This window comes from Oreochromis niloticus, linkage group LG3, assembly GCF_001858045.2.
Source record: "Oreochromis niloticus isolate F11D_XX linkage group LG3, O_niloticus_UMD_NMBU, whole genome shotgun sequence".
NCBI classification, from domain to species: Eukaryota; Metazoa; Chordata; class Actinopteri; order Cichliformes; family Cichlidae; genus Oreochromis; species Oreochromis niloticus.
The window spans coordinates 62,411,604-62,426,822 of NC_031967.2; the positions used below are offsets into that span (position 1 = coordinate 62,411,604).

Below are 15,219 nucleotides of genomic sequence, written 5' to 3' on the forward strand. Positions count from 1 at the left end.
AGATCTAAAATCTCAGTAATTTATAGATCAATATTTCCCCCATTTAATATATGCAAATACTATGATTACAGAACTTTGAGAACAAGATGCATGTAAGACATCTGAAATGAAAAGTAACACATTCTTCTTTCTCAGGAGGTTATGAGGTTAACGTGTTTTCATTTGTAAAGCAGCTGAGTTCCTGTAATGCACAGTTTTACCAGCAGATGGAAGCAGACATCAAATGTGATTCATGACCACTTAAACTTTTTCACTGAAAGGTTAAATGGGGGGACCTATGTGCTGGTTCAGGACATATGAAGTGAAGGTGTTCATGATGTGTGCCTGTTAAACCATAGAGAGAGAGAGAGTCTACAAATGTTTCCACAAGAGGATTTATAAAGCATGGAAACCCAGAGGAGAAGACAAACTAAACTGCTGCTGTAAAAACAAGACCATAAATAACAGTTACATTGCTTTGTACATAAAGGAACCAGAAGATGTGATGCAAATTCTGTATTGTGAAAAAGTGCATCTACATGTATGTTTATTACACATAAAAAAGACATTTGTGTTCAGGGAAAAAAAAAGACAAATATAAAAATCTGTAACATGTGGATGTCCTCTGGTCTGAGGTGCTGGGGGAACCAGTTAGAGACCAGCAGCTGGATGACAGTGGTTGGACTGGTGGACTACTTCAGTGAAGAGTAGACGACATCTGGCTCTGAACACAAACACACACAGTTCAAACAACAGGAAACATGATTACAAGCTTTGTAGTTCAATCAACACCTTCTATCTCCACCTCTCTGCATCACACACAGTCCCAGTTCAGACTTTATTGGGAACCAGCTCAAAAACAAATAACAATTCGCTGAACCACCAAACTGTCACACAGAGATAAAATGGTAATGTCATTATTTGAAATGTTAGCCATGTTTAAACTAAACAGGATCTACATGATAGCAAACAAAAGAAGAACAGGCTCAGTTTAACAATAAAAAGAAAAAGATATGAATCAATTTGTGGTTAATTTAGCATAGCATGAAGACTTGAAATAGCTAACTGTGCTTTGTCCAAAGCTAAATAGCAGCTTTACCAGGGCCACATTTTTCTGTTTTGACATTAACTGACATCTTTGGTTGTCGATGGTACGTTGACTGTAACTGAAGCACGCTCACTACAATAAAACACATCAGAAAGCACTGTGGGTATAACGAGTGCTGCTATATTATTTATTGCACTAAATCTATGGTCAGACTGACTGGCTGCATGGCTGCGTTTGATGTCTAATACACTGGAAAACGTGTGAAATATTCAAAATTCAAAAACACCACTGACAGCTGGTCCATATGAGGTGGACCTGTGGCTGAGTTGAAGCTCTGAGACACTGGCTCCTCAGATGGCATGCAGCTGAGGAGCCAGTGCATAAATACCGCTTGGCAATCAACCACAGTGACAGCTTCAGTATTGTGGTGAACATAGGTGTGCATGTGTGTGCTATGTTATTTGACTCTCTTCATATTTACGTTTATAACCTGCAAAGACTTTCCACTGTTTTTCTCTCTTTCTCTGCAGAGAAATTCAGCGTGACCAATAAGGAGGGGGGCTGTTCAGGGGGAACTCCAGGGTGGGGAAATGTTATCTTGTTTAAGTGCACACTGACACACATCATCACAGAGCACTAAAACCTCTCACAGCATAGACAATATACGTGCCCAAACTAGGACACAGAGCAGTGAGAAGTCTCACGAGGTTCATACTTCAGAAAACAAGAATGAACCAGCAGGAAGTAGCTGCAGCTGTGCTTTTACATGTACAACTTTAAAGAAGTCAATATGATTAATTGTAATAAAGCACATTTCGTCTGTTCAATTAAACAACAACATAAAGGAATAAACTGCGTACTTCTTGTCATGAGGAGTGCTCAACGTGTTATATGTTCAGTACAAACTTAGTAGTAACTAGTTGACTTTTGCACACAGGTTTAATTACAATTACAAACTTTAGATAAGTCAAAATTATTTAAAGGGACTAGAGTCAGAAAAAAAGTCATTTTAATCCAAATTATAATACTGCACATTTCACATCTTTGCAATGACATAAATACCATCACTTCTGTTTTTCCGTGCTTCTAGAAGCAAATCTTATCACTCAGCAGCCATCTTGGTAGCACTACTGGGGAGAGAGCTGGGTAGTTTTGGGTGGCTGTAGCACAGGAGGTGAAACGGCATCTACTGTTCAGAAAGGTCATGGTTTGTGTGTGTGAATGTTAGCTAGAAAGCACTTAAAGTGCTTGTGTTAATGGGTGAATGCGGCATTTTGTATTAAGTGCTTTGAGTGTTCTGGTACTGTAGAAAAGTGCATATAAGAATCAGAACCATTCTTTTTCTACTTCCCTTGTGTGTGGCAGCCTGTTATGGCAGCTCTGCTCATTTCTGAGCTGCTCTCATATTTTCCTCTTTTCTTCTCCTAACTTTTTACTTAAGTCTCGGGTTAGGTATCGTCACTGAATCAATTCGATTCTGATTCACAGTTTGATTCGATTCGGGGGAATTTGGCCTCAGACAGTCAGAAATATTATAATTCTGATCACGTATCAGTACATTTCCATATTATTAAATATATAAAAAGAAATCTGACACTTGCGAGACTTTATCAAAAGGTGTAAACATCACAGCAAACTAACTCAGAAAAACATGAAGGTGAATTTCCTGGCCTGGGATTTTATAGCAGATTACCTTAAAATATTCTGCAGTAAATCAAAAACGAAAGAAAAACAATAAATAAAGATATGAACATTACCTGATGATGCTGAAGTGAAGCAGAGCAAAGTTACAGACGTTTTATTAGAGACACACCTAAGCGTTTGCAATTTTGCATAATTTTAAAAACATTAAAATTTGCTCAGTTGCTTTCTTTTCAGGAGTAAGTGAAAGAAGAAGAAAAAAATCCAGCGGCCGACAGCGCTGTACACAACAGCAGACTTGTGCGTAATAAGCAAGCGAATAATGCAGAAAAGAGATTTTTAGATGGGAAACTGTTCTTGAAGTACAGAGAGAAAGAGAGAGAGAGAAAGCTGTGGAAGAAGTGTGATTTTATCGTGGTGGAAGCAAAATAGCAAAAGTAAGAGGGAATTCATGACGATGTTTATGTGAAACGAAATGTGAAGCATAGTTTGGATCTTCTTTTGCTGCTGGTTTAATGAATTTTGGTTGGAGAGAGATAAAACTTGCAGCTTCAGAATCAGTGCAAAAAGGGCGTAAACACAGAGCGCGGATCAGAATCAGCGAGCTGTCGGCTTTCAGCCCCGACTGTGTCCGTGCCGTCCAGGTGAGAAAGGCGACGTCTCACTGATTCTGATTTGCAGGTCTGCGCTTTGTGCTGGTGTGTACCTGCTCTCATGTACTGTTTTAGCTGTTTGGTGGTTGTTGAAATTTTGTGAGGTTTAACCTGAGATTCTGGCATTTCAGGCAAAATAAATTTATATTAAAAAATCAATTCAGGATTTTAATGAATCGATATCACGTTATCCAAGCTAGAATAGATTTTAAGCGATAAATCGATAATCAATACCTATTTTTTTTTTTTATTACTGGGCACATTTATTTGTTTCTTTATTCATTGTTTGAGAAATTTGTAGTCAGTTAAAGATGTGTGTATTGACAGTTTACACAGGATTGGTGAATCCCAACAACACCAGCATCACACACACAAAGACACACAATCACCACTAAAAAAAAGAAAAGAAAAATAATTACCTCTGCATCACCTGATTGGATCTTTTTGATCATTTGATATTTTAACAGTGCTGTATGTTATTTCATTGTCATATATAATGTCATCTTCTCCAGCTTCTTCTCGTTCTGATGGAAAGATGAACAAAAATGAACAATGACATACTTTTAAAGGCCTTTAGTGGAAAATGCATTTAGGTGAACTGCAAATGAGGTTGAAACATGACTGTAGAAAACATAGACGGCCTAACAGTTCCCCAAAAGTGAAGCCAAATGATCTTACACCCCCTCCCCACTGCTGTATAAACTGCTGGTTTGGATTCATTCTCATAAACTTGATTCAAAAAACTAAGTTAATGCTCTAAATTTACTCGAGAGGGTCACAAACAGTAAGCCTTCGTAATTGTGTTGCTAAATGCTAATCATTAGCAGTAAACACAATAACAAAAAGGACCTATAGAGTGATGTTAGATGTTGTATAGAGCTACAAGATGGCACATTTAAATACAGCGCTGTGGTTATGATGACCTTAATTTAACAAGGAGACCATTATGGTAAAACCACAAGCACAGATCATTAAAACCGGAGCATCTGGATACGTATAAAGTGCAGAAAGGCATGTTCAGTCACGTTCAGTGGGTATTTGATCCAGTGACTCCATCTGATGTCAATGGCCCCAATAAAAGGAAATTTGGCTTAAATTTTGTACATTGAAGGGAAGCTGAGGCATGACCAAAGAAAGGAACCAATTTATCACACTGAACAGTGTTTATGTAAAAGTCTGAGTCTCACCTTCAGGTTTCCTGTGAACACATCGTCTCAGCAGCAGAACCAGTAACACCAGTAGAACCCCAACACAGACCGAACAAAAAAATGACAACACAGAAAGAATGACAGGAGAGAGAAAGGCAGAAAGAGTGTGGGAGCTGGAACCAGGAGGAGGTGTAGATGCAGGTGGAGAGGTGGATGCAGGTGGAGGTCTGGTGGTGTACCTCTCTAAAAAAAACCCCCAAAAACCCAAACACAGTCATTAAGTAATCGTCACATTGGGAATGTTGAAATCTGCAGAAACAGGTGAGTGTTTGCTGACCTTGGTTTGTTGTGCAGCTCAGCAGTGAGATCAGAACTAAAGAGAAATGACACTCAGGTTGATTTGAGGTGAACATAAAGAACAACTCCACACAAACAGCTGACAAACACACAAACTCGTCTCTCTGATATATCTGTTCACTTCCTATTTGATGACAGCAACTGTGGTGGGGCGCGTTCTGTGGTGCTGCTGCAGGTGAAGCAGATGCACCTGAGCAGCATCAATAAACATGCCTCGTTGCATAAAATGGGAACTGGGTCCTGTTGTGTTGTTGTTGTGTACATGTGACTACGGAGCTGCAGCGTTATATGTGTGACAGCAACCGTGAGTGGAATAAAGAGATGATGGAAACCATTGAACTGTCGTCAGGTCTGCCCTGGGTCATTTACAGCAACATAATTCAATAAAGCTTGAAAAAAATTTATAAAGTAAGGTTGAAAATTTGACAGATCGCCCATCTTCTTAACACATTTTTAATCTTTGGGTCTGCAGAGCTGGAGCCCAGCTGTCACTGGTTGAGCAGCAGCGTATTAGTGTAACACTTCACTGAAGTCCAATGCGGGGTTAACAACATATACAACACAATAATAATAAACACACTCACACACACACCTGGGGCCAACTTTGAGTCCCTGATTAACCTCACATGTCAAGTGAGCATGTTTTACGATTTTACACCAAGTTTTATGTTTGAGGAAACAGATTTTAAACAGTCTCTGCTTCTTTTTACCTTAAGAGCTCTTTAAACCATCATTATTGTTACTGTAGGTGCAATGACTGCACTGTGGAGATACATGGACAATGTGCACTAATTATAAATATTACTCTTAAACTGTCCAGCTGTTGTCATATAAAGCATGAATGATTTGAGCTTTTCACTGCCTGCTGTGTTTCCTCGACTCCTGAGCAAAGATAAAGAGTCAGTTCAGACCTGCAGTTGGTCCTTGTGGTGTTTGAACTTGAATTCAGCCTGATTTGTTTTTCATGTCTTCTCCTCCATCATCAGTTATCAGGAGAGCAGACAGTCAAAGTACAAGAATTCAAACAAACACAGAGATTCTACTTACAGAGCAGACACAGCACAGATGTTTCCTTCATCGTCCTTCTCACTCATTTGAGCTTTTTTTCATTTCTCTCACTGACACCAAGTAAAGCCCGCCCTCTTCCTCTGAGCACCAGCTTTCTATTGGTTCAAAGACAGTGAGGGGGGACTCACGTTTTTGTGTAAAGAATACATATTTTAAAACTATAAACACACTGCAGTGCCCTGTTTCCTAAATGCACTTCACTCTGGTCTCAGTGATCTGTAGTTTGGTTAATGAACAAATCCATGTCCATGTAGTGGACGTCCCCCTCAGTGAGAGAGGCAGATATGAGCTGAAACACAGGAATCAAACCAGGGACGCATCTGTTATGGAGCTGAACTGGAACCATTCAGACACTGAGGCCCTCTGAACACATTTTAATTACAGCTGTGCAGAGACACACTGATGACTGACTGGAACACTAGGAAATGTGCATCTGGCACAGTGACAGAGTTTACCTTTTGAAAAAAGTTGGCCAACTTCTTTCTCAAACATCTCTTTCTTATCTGGGCTAACCTGATAGGCATGGAGTTAAATTGGTGTAGGATTAGTTATTTCCCTTCACTGTGTATAGTGCGGGAATAGCGCTGAGGACTTCAACTGTTGGGCGGTATAAGGAATACTTTGAGGACCTTCTGGATCCTACTGGCACACCTTATGTAGAGAAAGCAGAGTCTGGGGATGAGTGGGACGACTCATACATCACAGGGAGTGAGGTCCCTGAGGCAACACCTTTATGGCAGGGTGCCTGGGATGGAAGTAATTTGTTCCTGAAAGCTGTAGATGTTTAAAAGCTGTCTTGGTAGACACGCCTCTACAGCTTTGCAACTTTGTAGTTCTTTACCAGTTCTTGGGGATTCTTCAGGGTGCATGGGAGTTTACCCAACCAGTCTACATATGTTGTGTATGCCTTTCGGAGGTGTTTTGGGAATATGCGTTGTCTGGCCTGTTGCTACTGGCCATTCGATCCATATAGAACTGTTGCAAGAGCTTGGTCTGCACATCCACTTATAAGTCGGGATGGTTTCTGGAGGGTGCTGGACTCTGCCAGGGCTGGCTTTTGTCATTGAATCTGTTGAGATTTTTTATGAACCAAGTGCTGGAAGGCTTCCACTTTGGCATTCCCAGAATCTCATCTTTGATTTTTGAGGATAATCTAGTTCTGTTGGCGCTATCAGGTGGTGACCTCCACCTTACACTGGAGTGGTTCGCAGCTGAGTGTGAAATTGCCTGAATCTGAATAATTGCCTCCAAGTCTAAGGCCATGGTCCTCAACCAGGAAAGGGTGGAGTGTTTTTACTCATGGTCAGAGATCAATTCCTGCCCAAAGTGGAGGAGATCACAATTCACAGTCATATCACACAACAGTCACCTCAAAGCACTTTATATTTTAAGGTAGACCCTGCAATAACACATACATAGAAAAACCAAACAATCATACTTCCCCCTTTGAGCTAGCAATTTGGCAACAGGTGGAAGAAAAAACGCCCTTTTAACAGGAAGAATCCTCCAGGAGAACCAGGCTGAGGGAGGGGCGGCCATCTGCCGTGACGTGTTGGAGTTCGAGAAGGAAACAGCATAAAGACATGCTGTGGAAGAGAGCCAGAGAATGATTTAATGCAGAGAGGTCTATTAACATATAGTGAGGGAGAAAGGTGACTGAAGAAGAAATTCTCGATGCAGCAACTAAGGGAGGATTCAGAATCATCTGATCCAGCCCTAACTATACGCTTTAGCAAAAAGGAAAGTTTTAAGCCTAATCTTCAAAAGTAGAGATAGTGTCTGTCTCCCAAATCCAAATTGGGAGTTTGTTCCATAGAAGAGGGGCCTGAAAACTAAAGGATCTGCCTCCAACTCTACTTTTAAATACTCTAGGAACAACAAGTCTAAGAGCTCTAATGGGGTAATTATTGAACACCTTTCAATAAAGGCCCATGTCCTCATTATAGGTTTGGCAGCTTTTGTGGCATTATGAAGAGATTAAGTAACACTTTTTATAAACTGTAGACACTTTCCATTATTTTTTCCATTCCTAACATCTCTACTGAGAAAGTCTGTGACCACAAAGAACTTGGGGGTGTTTCTGAGAAAAGGAAGATGGACAACGTCAAAGATGTTGAAGATCTTGTTGAACTGCAGAGGTGTCAGTCTGCCACAGAGACCACAGAGAATTTAAAAAAACAAAAAAAACTGAACACTTCTCTTAGCCAAACTAGGGCACACCGCAGTGAGTCTCACCAGCTTCAAACTATAGACAACACAAATCAATAAGAAGTTTTATGTGTAGAACTTTAAAGAAGTCAGAATGATTAATTATTTTAAAAGACATTTGGTCTGTTCATTCATAGCAAAAACAAATGAATCTTATTGATGATGCAAACAGTTTTTGTGTGCACCAACATACACAGCATGGCTGTGTTTGATGTCTAATACACTGGAAAACGTGTGAAGTATTCAAAATTCAAAAACACCACTGACAGCTGGTCCATATGAAGCTCTGAGACTCATCCTGAATCACTGCTGTGTTTAAAATCATTTAGCTACAGCGTTTTCTACATTATCATGCTGACTGCTCTGTTGATTTGGCCTAAATACACTTGCTGATCTTGTGTTATTCTGTAACGACTCTTTAAATTGTAAATTTGGTTATACATAATAATTTAGCACTTCCATCTCATGCTAGCCAGAATAACTGTGTGTGTTGTGTGGAAGTGCCCTATTGTCCCTCTGACTACAGCTGGCATGCATCTGAGGAGCCAGTGCATAAATACCACTTAGAAATCAACCATAGTGATGGCTTCAATATTGTGGTGAACATAGGTGTACATGTGTGTGCTATCTTGATGCATGCTCAATCATCCAGGTAAGTAAATCTCCAAGAGTTCATCTGGACGTGCCGTTTTGAAAACGCTACATCCTGATGAACAGAATCAACGTTTGGAGATGTGTGTGTTATGTTATTTGACTTTGTTCATATTGACCTTTATAAACAGCAGATACTCTCCACTGTTTTTCCACTGTTGTTCTCTCTTTCTCTGCTGAGAAATTCAGCGTGACTACAAAGAACGGTGTGTGTGTGTGTGTGTGTGTGTGTGGGGGGGGCTGTTCAGGGGAACTCCAGGGTGGGAGATGTTATCTTGTTTAAGTGCACACTGACACACATCACAGAGCACTAAAACTTCTCACAGCATGGACGATACACCGGCCCAAACTCACAGAGCAGTGAGAAGTCTTACGAGTTTCAGACTCTAGAAAACAAGAATGAACAACAGGAAGTAGCTGCAGCTGTGCTTTTACATGTACAACTTTAAAGAAGTCAATATGATTAATTGTAGTAAAGGACATTTGTTCTGTTCAGTTAAACAACAACATGAAGAAATAAACTGCGTACTTCTAATTGTGAGGCGAGTTTAAATTGTTATATTTTCAGTAGGAACTAGTACTTAGTAGTAACCAGTGTTGGGACTAACGCGTTATTAAGTAACGCGTTACAGTAACTACGTTATTATTGTGGTAACGAGCACGGTAACTAGTTATTATGCCAAAACCAGGAACGCGTTACTCGTTACTGGGATTTAGATAGGCTCGTTACTCGTTACTTCGTGTGGTGGATATCGCGGAGCTTCCACAGATTCAATAACATTAGCAAGTGGTGGACGCTTCCGTAGAGGCCAGCAGGTGGATGAAGGAAAAGGGAGGCAAGAGGAAAGACCCGAACCGGCCGCCGGTCCGCGTGTCAGGTGAACTGAACTTCAGGTAAGAAGTTATGACCTGCAGTCTATCAGTCAGATATAAACCAAGTTTAGGTGGAGTTTATTTTCGGTATGCTGACATTTTCGTACTGCGTGCTAGCTAGCATGATGGAGTTTCTATACAGCTGGGTGGGTGCTATGTTACTGATGTTGAACTTTATTTTGTTCATACGGTTAATTATTAGAGTTGCCAACCGTCCCCTAAAAAACAGAATCGTCTGGTATTCAGAGAAAATATTACGCGTTTCGTACTGAGGTGAAAAGGAACATAGTTTGTCCCGGACTTCAGCTACAATGAAAAAGACACAAAGCTGAAGCTGCACAGCTGCCTCTTCTTCTCTCATTCTCTCCTCTCCTGTTTCTACTTCAATCACGAAACTGATCAATGATCAGCTGATCGGCTTTTCTCTCTTGTTTATTTATCGCCCACTTTGCGCCAGAAAGAGGAAACCAGCGGATGTCGCGTTAAACAACAGCAGCACGTTTAAGCTTGATCAGCTGTTGTTAGAATTTATTTAATATTAATTTCTAGTATCAGCTGATGTTTGCTGGAGCCACAGCTGTAAAGCTGCTGGTCATGATATCGGTTTGGTTATCTGGTGAGAGGGAAACATGCAGATGAAACCAGGAGATGTCCTTACTGAATCATCAGAGCTGAACAGGTGATGGAGAAACAGGTTTACCTTTTAGGTGACATGAATGAGTTGAAGAGAAGTTATGAACTGTTTCTGAGAGACAAATAACACCAGGATCCTTTTCTAAGTAGCTGACAGCTGGTAACTGTGCAGGGGCGGGTCTAGTAAAGTGTTGCCAGGGGGCCAGGTAGGGCATTAACAGGGAAAGGGGGGGGACAAGGAAATACTTTTCTTTATTATTCTCATTTAAAATGTCTCGCTTTTAAAAAAAATAATTATCTGAGTCTTGCAACAAACAATTAATAGATTGATACATATATACCATCAGAACAGTTATTTTCATTCAAAGGCTTTATGATTTTTCCTATAATGGTGGGCCGGTCTCTAGTCAAAATGCCCGGGATGATTTTTTTGTCCCAGTCCAGCCCTGGATGCAGCTCATCTGCAGTCTGGTATTACCTACATCTTCCTATTCAGAAGGCAGAATTTCTGAGTTCTGAGTACAATCAAAAGCATCACGACTGCAGTTTTTGTGTTGGATGTAAAAAGTAGGCTAGAATCATGGCGGCGGTCAACGATGGTCCAGGCGTGGGATTTCTCTCGTGGAAATGTGCACATTATTTTTTCCTTTCTATTGGTAGGTGGCACAGTGCACTTGTGGCAAGTAAGCAAGCTAGAAGACTGGCAATCTGGCTGGGTATCCAGTTACGGAAGCAACACATTAACAAGAGAATTCTGAGTAAAACCAAAGTTACTTTCCCTAGTAACTAGTTACTTTGAAAGTAACGAGTAACTTGAAGTAACTGAGTTACTTTTTTAGAGAAGTAACTAGTAATGTAACTAAGTTACTAATTTAAAGTAACTTACCCAACACTGGTAGTAACCAGTTAACTTATGCACACAGAATAATTACGAGGTCTTTATTTGATCCACCTGTCTCAGCTAATTACAGACCTCTGTGCAGCATTCAGTACTGTCAACCACAATATTTTTATGAGCTTCTAGGATGAGAGGTGATGAGGGATGAAACATCATCAAGAAACTTAAAGAAGTCACGTTGTTTCTTTTCAAGCTTGTTAGACTCTGATGACCTGGATGACTGAGAACTTATACAGACACACTCTTGTGTCGTGGTTGCATTAAGATAAATCCAGTTTAACCCTTGTATGGTGTTCGGGTCTGTGAGACCCATGCCATTTAGAGGCCGTTGCCCCTTTAGGCAGTATATACCATCAAAACCTGCAAAATATGGTATAAGGATATGTACACTTGATTAGAACTGATTTTTTTTTATAACATTTTATTGACAAAAAACGAGAAGCACATTAATTCATAAATGTGATCGAACAAAGGTAAAAGGAAAAAATTAACCATGTTTGCTGTTCACATGGCTCGTAATTGGGATAAAGTAAACATCTGTTGAGTAATTTAACATAAAATTGTTTGATAGTGTTAATTGGAAAGTCAAAACTCTAGCGGGTCCACCAGACCCATGAACACTGGCTGAGTAACAAAAATACGAACACCATTCAAGGGTTAAGTACAAATACAAATGCTGCAGTCTATGTGTCTTTAAATGCATAAAGAATCAATAGAAATTATGTAAATAAATCAGAGTGATTTCAGAGTTAAACTTGGGCACCAACCCAGTAAAATGTTGTCCACATTCAAATTTAGATTCTTTTATTATCATTCAGTCAGTTTTGCCTGGATGCAGATGTACAGGGTTTTACTGTTAATCATCCAAACCATATATAATGTTCTTATTACCCATTATATACATATCCACTACATAATTAGTAAGAATCAGCCCTCTTAAATTTATATCTAATTCTAAAGATCATCCAAAAACCAAGTCTAAATTATTTAATGAGACAAGAGTGAGAAAACTCCTTTTAATCGAAATTATAATAATTACAAACAACATCTTTACAATACTTTACAATTTCTTAAATAACTTCACTTCTGCTTTTATGTGCTTCTAAAAGCAAATCTTATCACTCAGCAGCCATCTTGGTAACACTACTGGGGAGATAGCTGAGTAGTTCTGGGTGGCTGTAGCTCAGGAGGTAGAGCAGATCATCTGCTGATTGGAAAGTTGGTGGTTCGTATGTGTGAATGTTAGCTAGAAAGCACTTAAAGGGTTTCTGTTAATGGGTGAATGTGGCATGTTGTATAAATTGCTTTGGGGATCCAGTAGAGTAGAAAGGTGCATATAAGAATCAGTCCATTTATCATTTAGCTAGTTTACTGCAAAAAGTCAAAATTTTGTAACAATCTTGTAACTTTGAACCAAGTATGTTTCTTTGATTTCTAGTCAAAACAATCTCATTACACTTAAAATAAGACAGCTACAGAGTAACATTTCAGTAAGATCTACAGGAACTTGTTTTTAGACTGTGCATCATTTTTCACTTGTTCTATTGACAGTTTTTTTTTTTCACTTAATACAAGATATTTTTTGCTTCAAATAATGCTGTGTTTGAAGTCTATGGTAGTGGACAAAATGCTAACACTGAAGCTTCATAAGCAAAACTATAGTATAAAACACAATATACCAGGTTGATGTAGCTACTGCAAAGACACCTGCTGGTTTGTAAAGACCACATTTTAAGCCAGTTTTAGCGTCTCTGTTGTCACCATCTTGGCTGCAAACAAAAACAACGCTTTGAGGAAGGGTGGGCTTAAATATGAAACTTCATGCTCATTCACTAATGACTTGTGATTGACAGCTCATTACACAATGAGCATACAGCTCCTTGAGAACTGACTTCATTTTGTATTCAGTAGGATGCACAGTGAATGAGTGGGCACATAAACTCATGAGGAAAGAGTTTACAGAGGTCGTGTCAGAAAATAGTTTTGTAAACTTCTAAAGAGACAGAAATCCATTTGGTTTCACTCAGAGAGAAGGCAGGATTTTAGTCATGTCGAGACTGGCTGCTCTGGACTTCTTTATGTTTCTTGAGGAAGTCCAGAGAAGAAGCTTCTCAACTGAGCTGCGTCTTCAGTTTTAAAAGAAATTGGCGAAGAGTCCTAGATTTTTTAAGCCCTATTGGGGGTGTCCTAAGAGGGGCTTCAACCCACTACTGATAAATTGCAATCATAACCCACTGCCTCTGTTCAATGATGGACGTTCACAGTAGAGATAGATGGCTTCGTTCACTCTTCTTTCAAACCCTCTGGCGTCTCTGTCCAAAATGTGAACATTTGCCTCCTCGAAAGAGTGGCCTTTGACCTTTGGATGCAGATGGACAGCCAAGACCTGTCACATGGAGGTGGCTCTTCTATGTTGTGCCATGCGTTTATGAAGTGGCTGTTTGGTCTCTCCAATGTACAGGTGACTTGCTTCATTTTTCCAACTTGAAGCTGTGTCCTTGTTTTATTGTCTCTGACCAAACCCAGCAGGTGACACACAGGTCCTTATATCCATCTGTTATTTAGACTGGATGTAATAAAACTCTATGCTTATATTACAAACCAAGCCACCCAAGATTAATGATAACGTAACAGTAGGCTTATCTACATTTTTAATATGAAAAGTATAATACGAGAATTCTCACTTTACAAAAAACTGGCTTGTCCTTATTTCTTCTTAAACTGTGTTGAAAATACACGCACAAAAAAAAATTATTATTCATGGAATGTATCAAGTTTAGTTTTAGCAAAGTGCATCTATAAATGAATGGAATGACAAATTTAAGAAAGAACAACAGAACAATAAAATGAATTAGGTAATTAAAAACGTTTATGATCTATTTTTTCTTTTATGTCCTCTGTTCTCTTTGATCTGTTTTAAACCATACTATTAAAAGATTGGCTATTAGAGAATGTTGGATGAAATAAACGTTAAAAAAACATTTGTATATGGAATTTTCTTTTTTTATTATTACTGGGCATATTTGTTTGTTTATATTTGTTGTTTTGGAAAATTGTAACTACTACTACTAGTAGTCAGTTAAAGATTTGTGTATTCACAGATTACACAGGATTGGTGAATCCCAACACCACACACACACACACGCATACACACACACACACACACACACACACACACACACAAATACACACAATCACCACTAAAAAAGAAAAGAAAAAAATTAACTGTGCATCATCTGATTGGGTCTTTTTGATGATTTGATATTTTAACAGTACTGTATGTTATCTCATTGTCATTTATGATGTCATCTTCTCCAGCTTCTTGTTCTGATGGAAAGATGAACAAAATAATAATGGATTGCATTTATATAGCGCTTTTCGGGACCCCTCAAAGCGCTTTACAATACCACTATTCAATCACTCTCACATTCATACACTGGTGAAGGCAAGCTACAGTTGTAGCCACAGCTGCCCTGGGGCAGACTGACAGAGGCGAGGCTGCCATATCGCACCATCATCAGCCCCTCTGACCATCACCAGTAGGCGGTAGGTGAAGTGTCTTGCCCAAGGACACAACGTGGGTTTTTTTTTTTTCTGAATAAAACTGTTGTATTTACTGTGCAAAGGAATACTAAAAACTGTGTTTTCTAAGGACAGCGCTAGCAAGCACTCTCTGTAGTGATGTGTGGGTCGCTTCACTCCGCACGCGAGCCTTGTGGTTTGCGCTGGGCAGAGGGGGGAGGGGCGGTAGTTACACTCGCAGTAGCACAGGGACAGAGTGGGAGGGACAGAGAGAGAAAGAGAGCCAGGGACAACAACGTCACATTAGAAACGTATAGTAATCATCCACAACTATTTTCAGTTGTGGATGATAAAGGATTCAGAAAGTTTATTCATGCAGGCCCATATGACAGAGAATGTGCATTTTTCTTTTCATAGTTTAATTTATATTCAATTGTGTTGTGGTTTGCAGTGTTTTGTGTTCTTTCACTTTAAATTTGTTTAAAAGGAAAAAGCTGAAAATTTAAATAGTTAAAAGTTGAAATATAAATAGTTGGTTTT

At 39.4% G+C, this 15,219-nt stretch overlaps 1 long non-coding RNA gene across 1 annotated transcript; it reads right to left on the reverse strand.

Moving 5' to 3' along the window:
* Positions 1 to 643: 643 nt before the first annotated feature.
* LOC102078495 (uncharacterized) lies at positions 644 to 5,146 on the reverse strand. Its single transcript, XR_268278.2, has 3 exons — positions 4,509 to 5,146; positions 3,741 to 3,845; positions 644 to 703 (listed from the first exon to the last, which is right to left on the reverse strand). It is a non-coding gene; the product is annotated as an uncharacterized LOC102078495 (long non-coding RNA).
* Between the last annotated feature and the right edge of the window lie 10,073 nt (positions 5,147 to 15,219).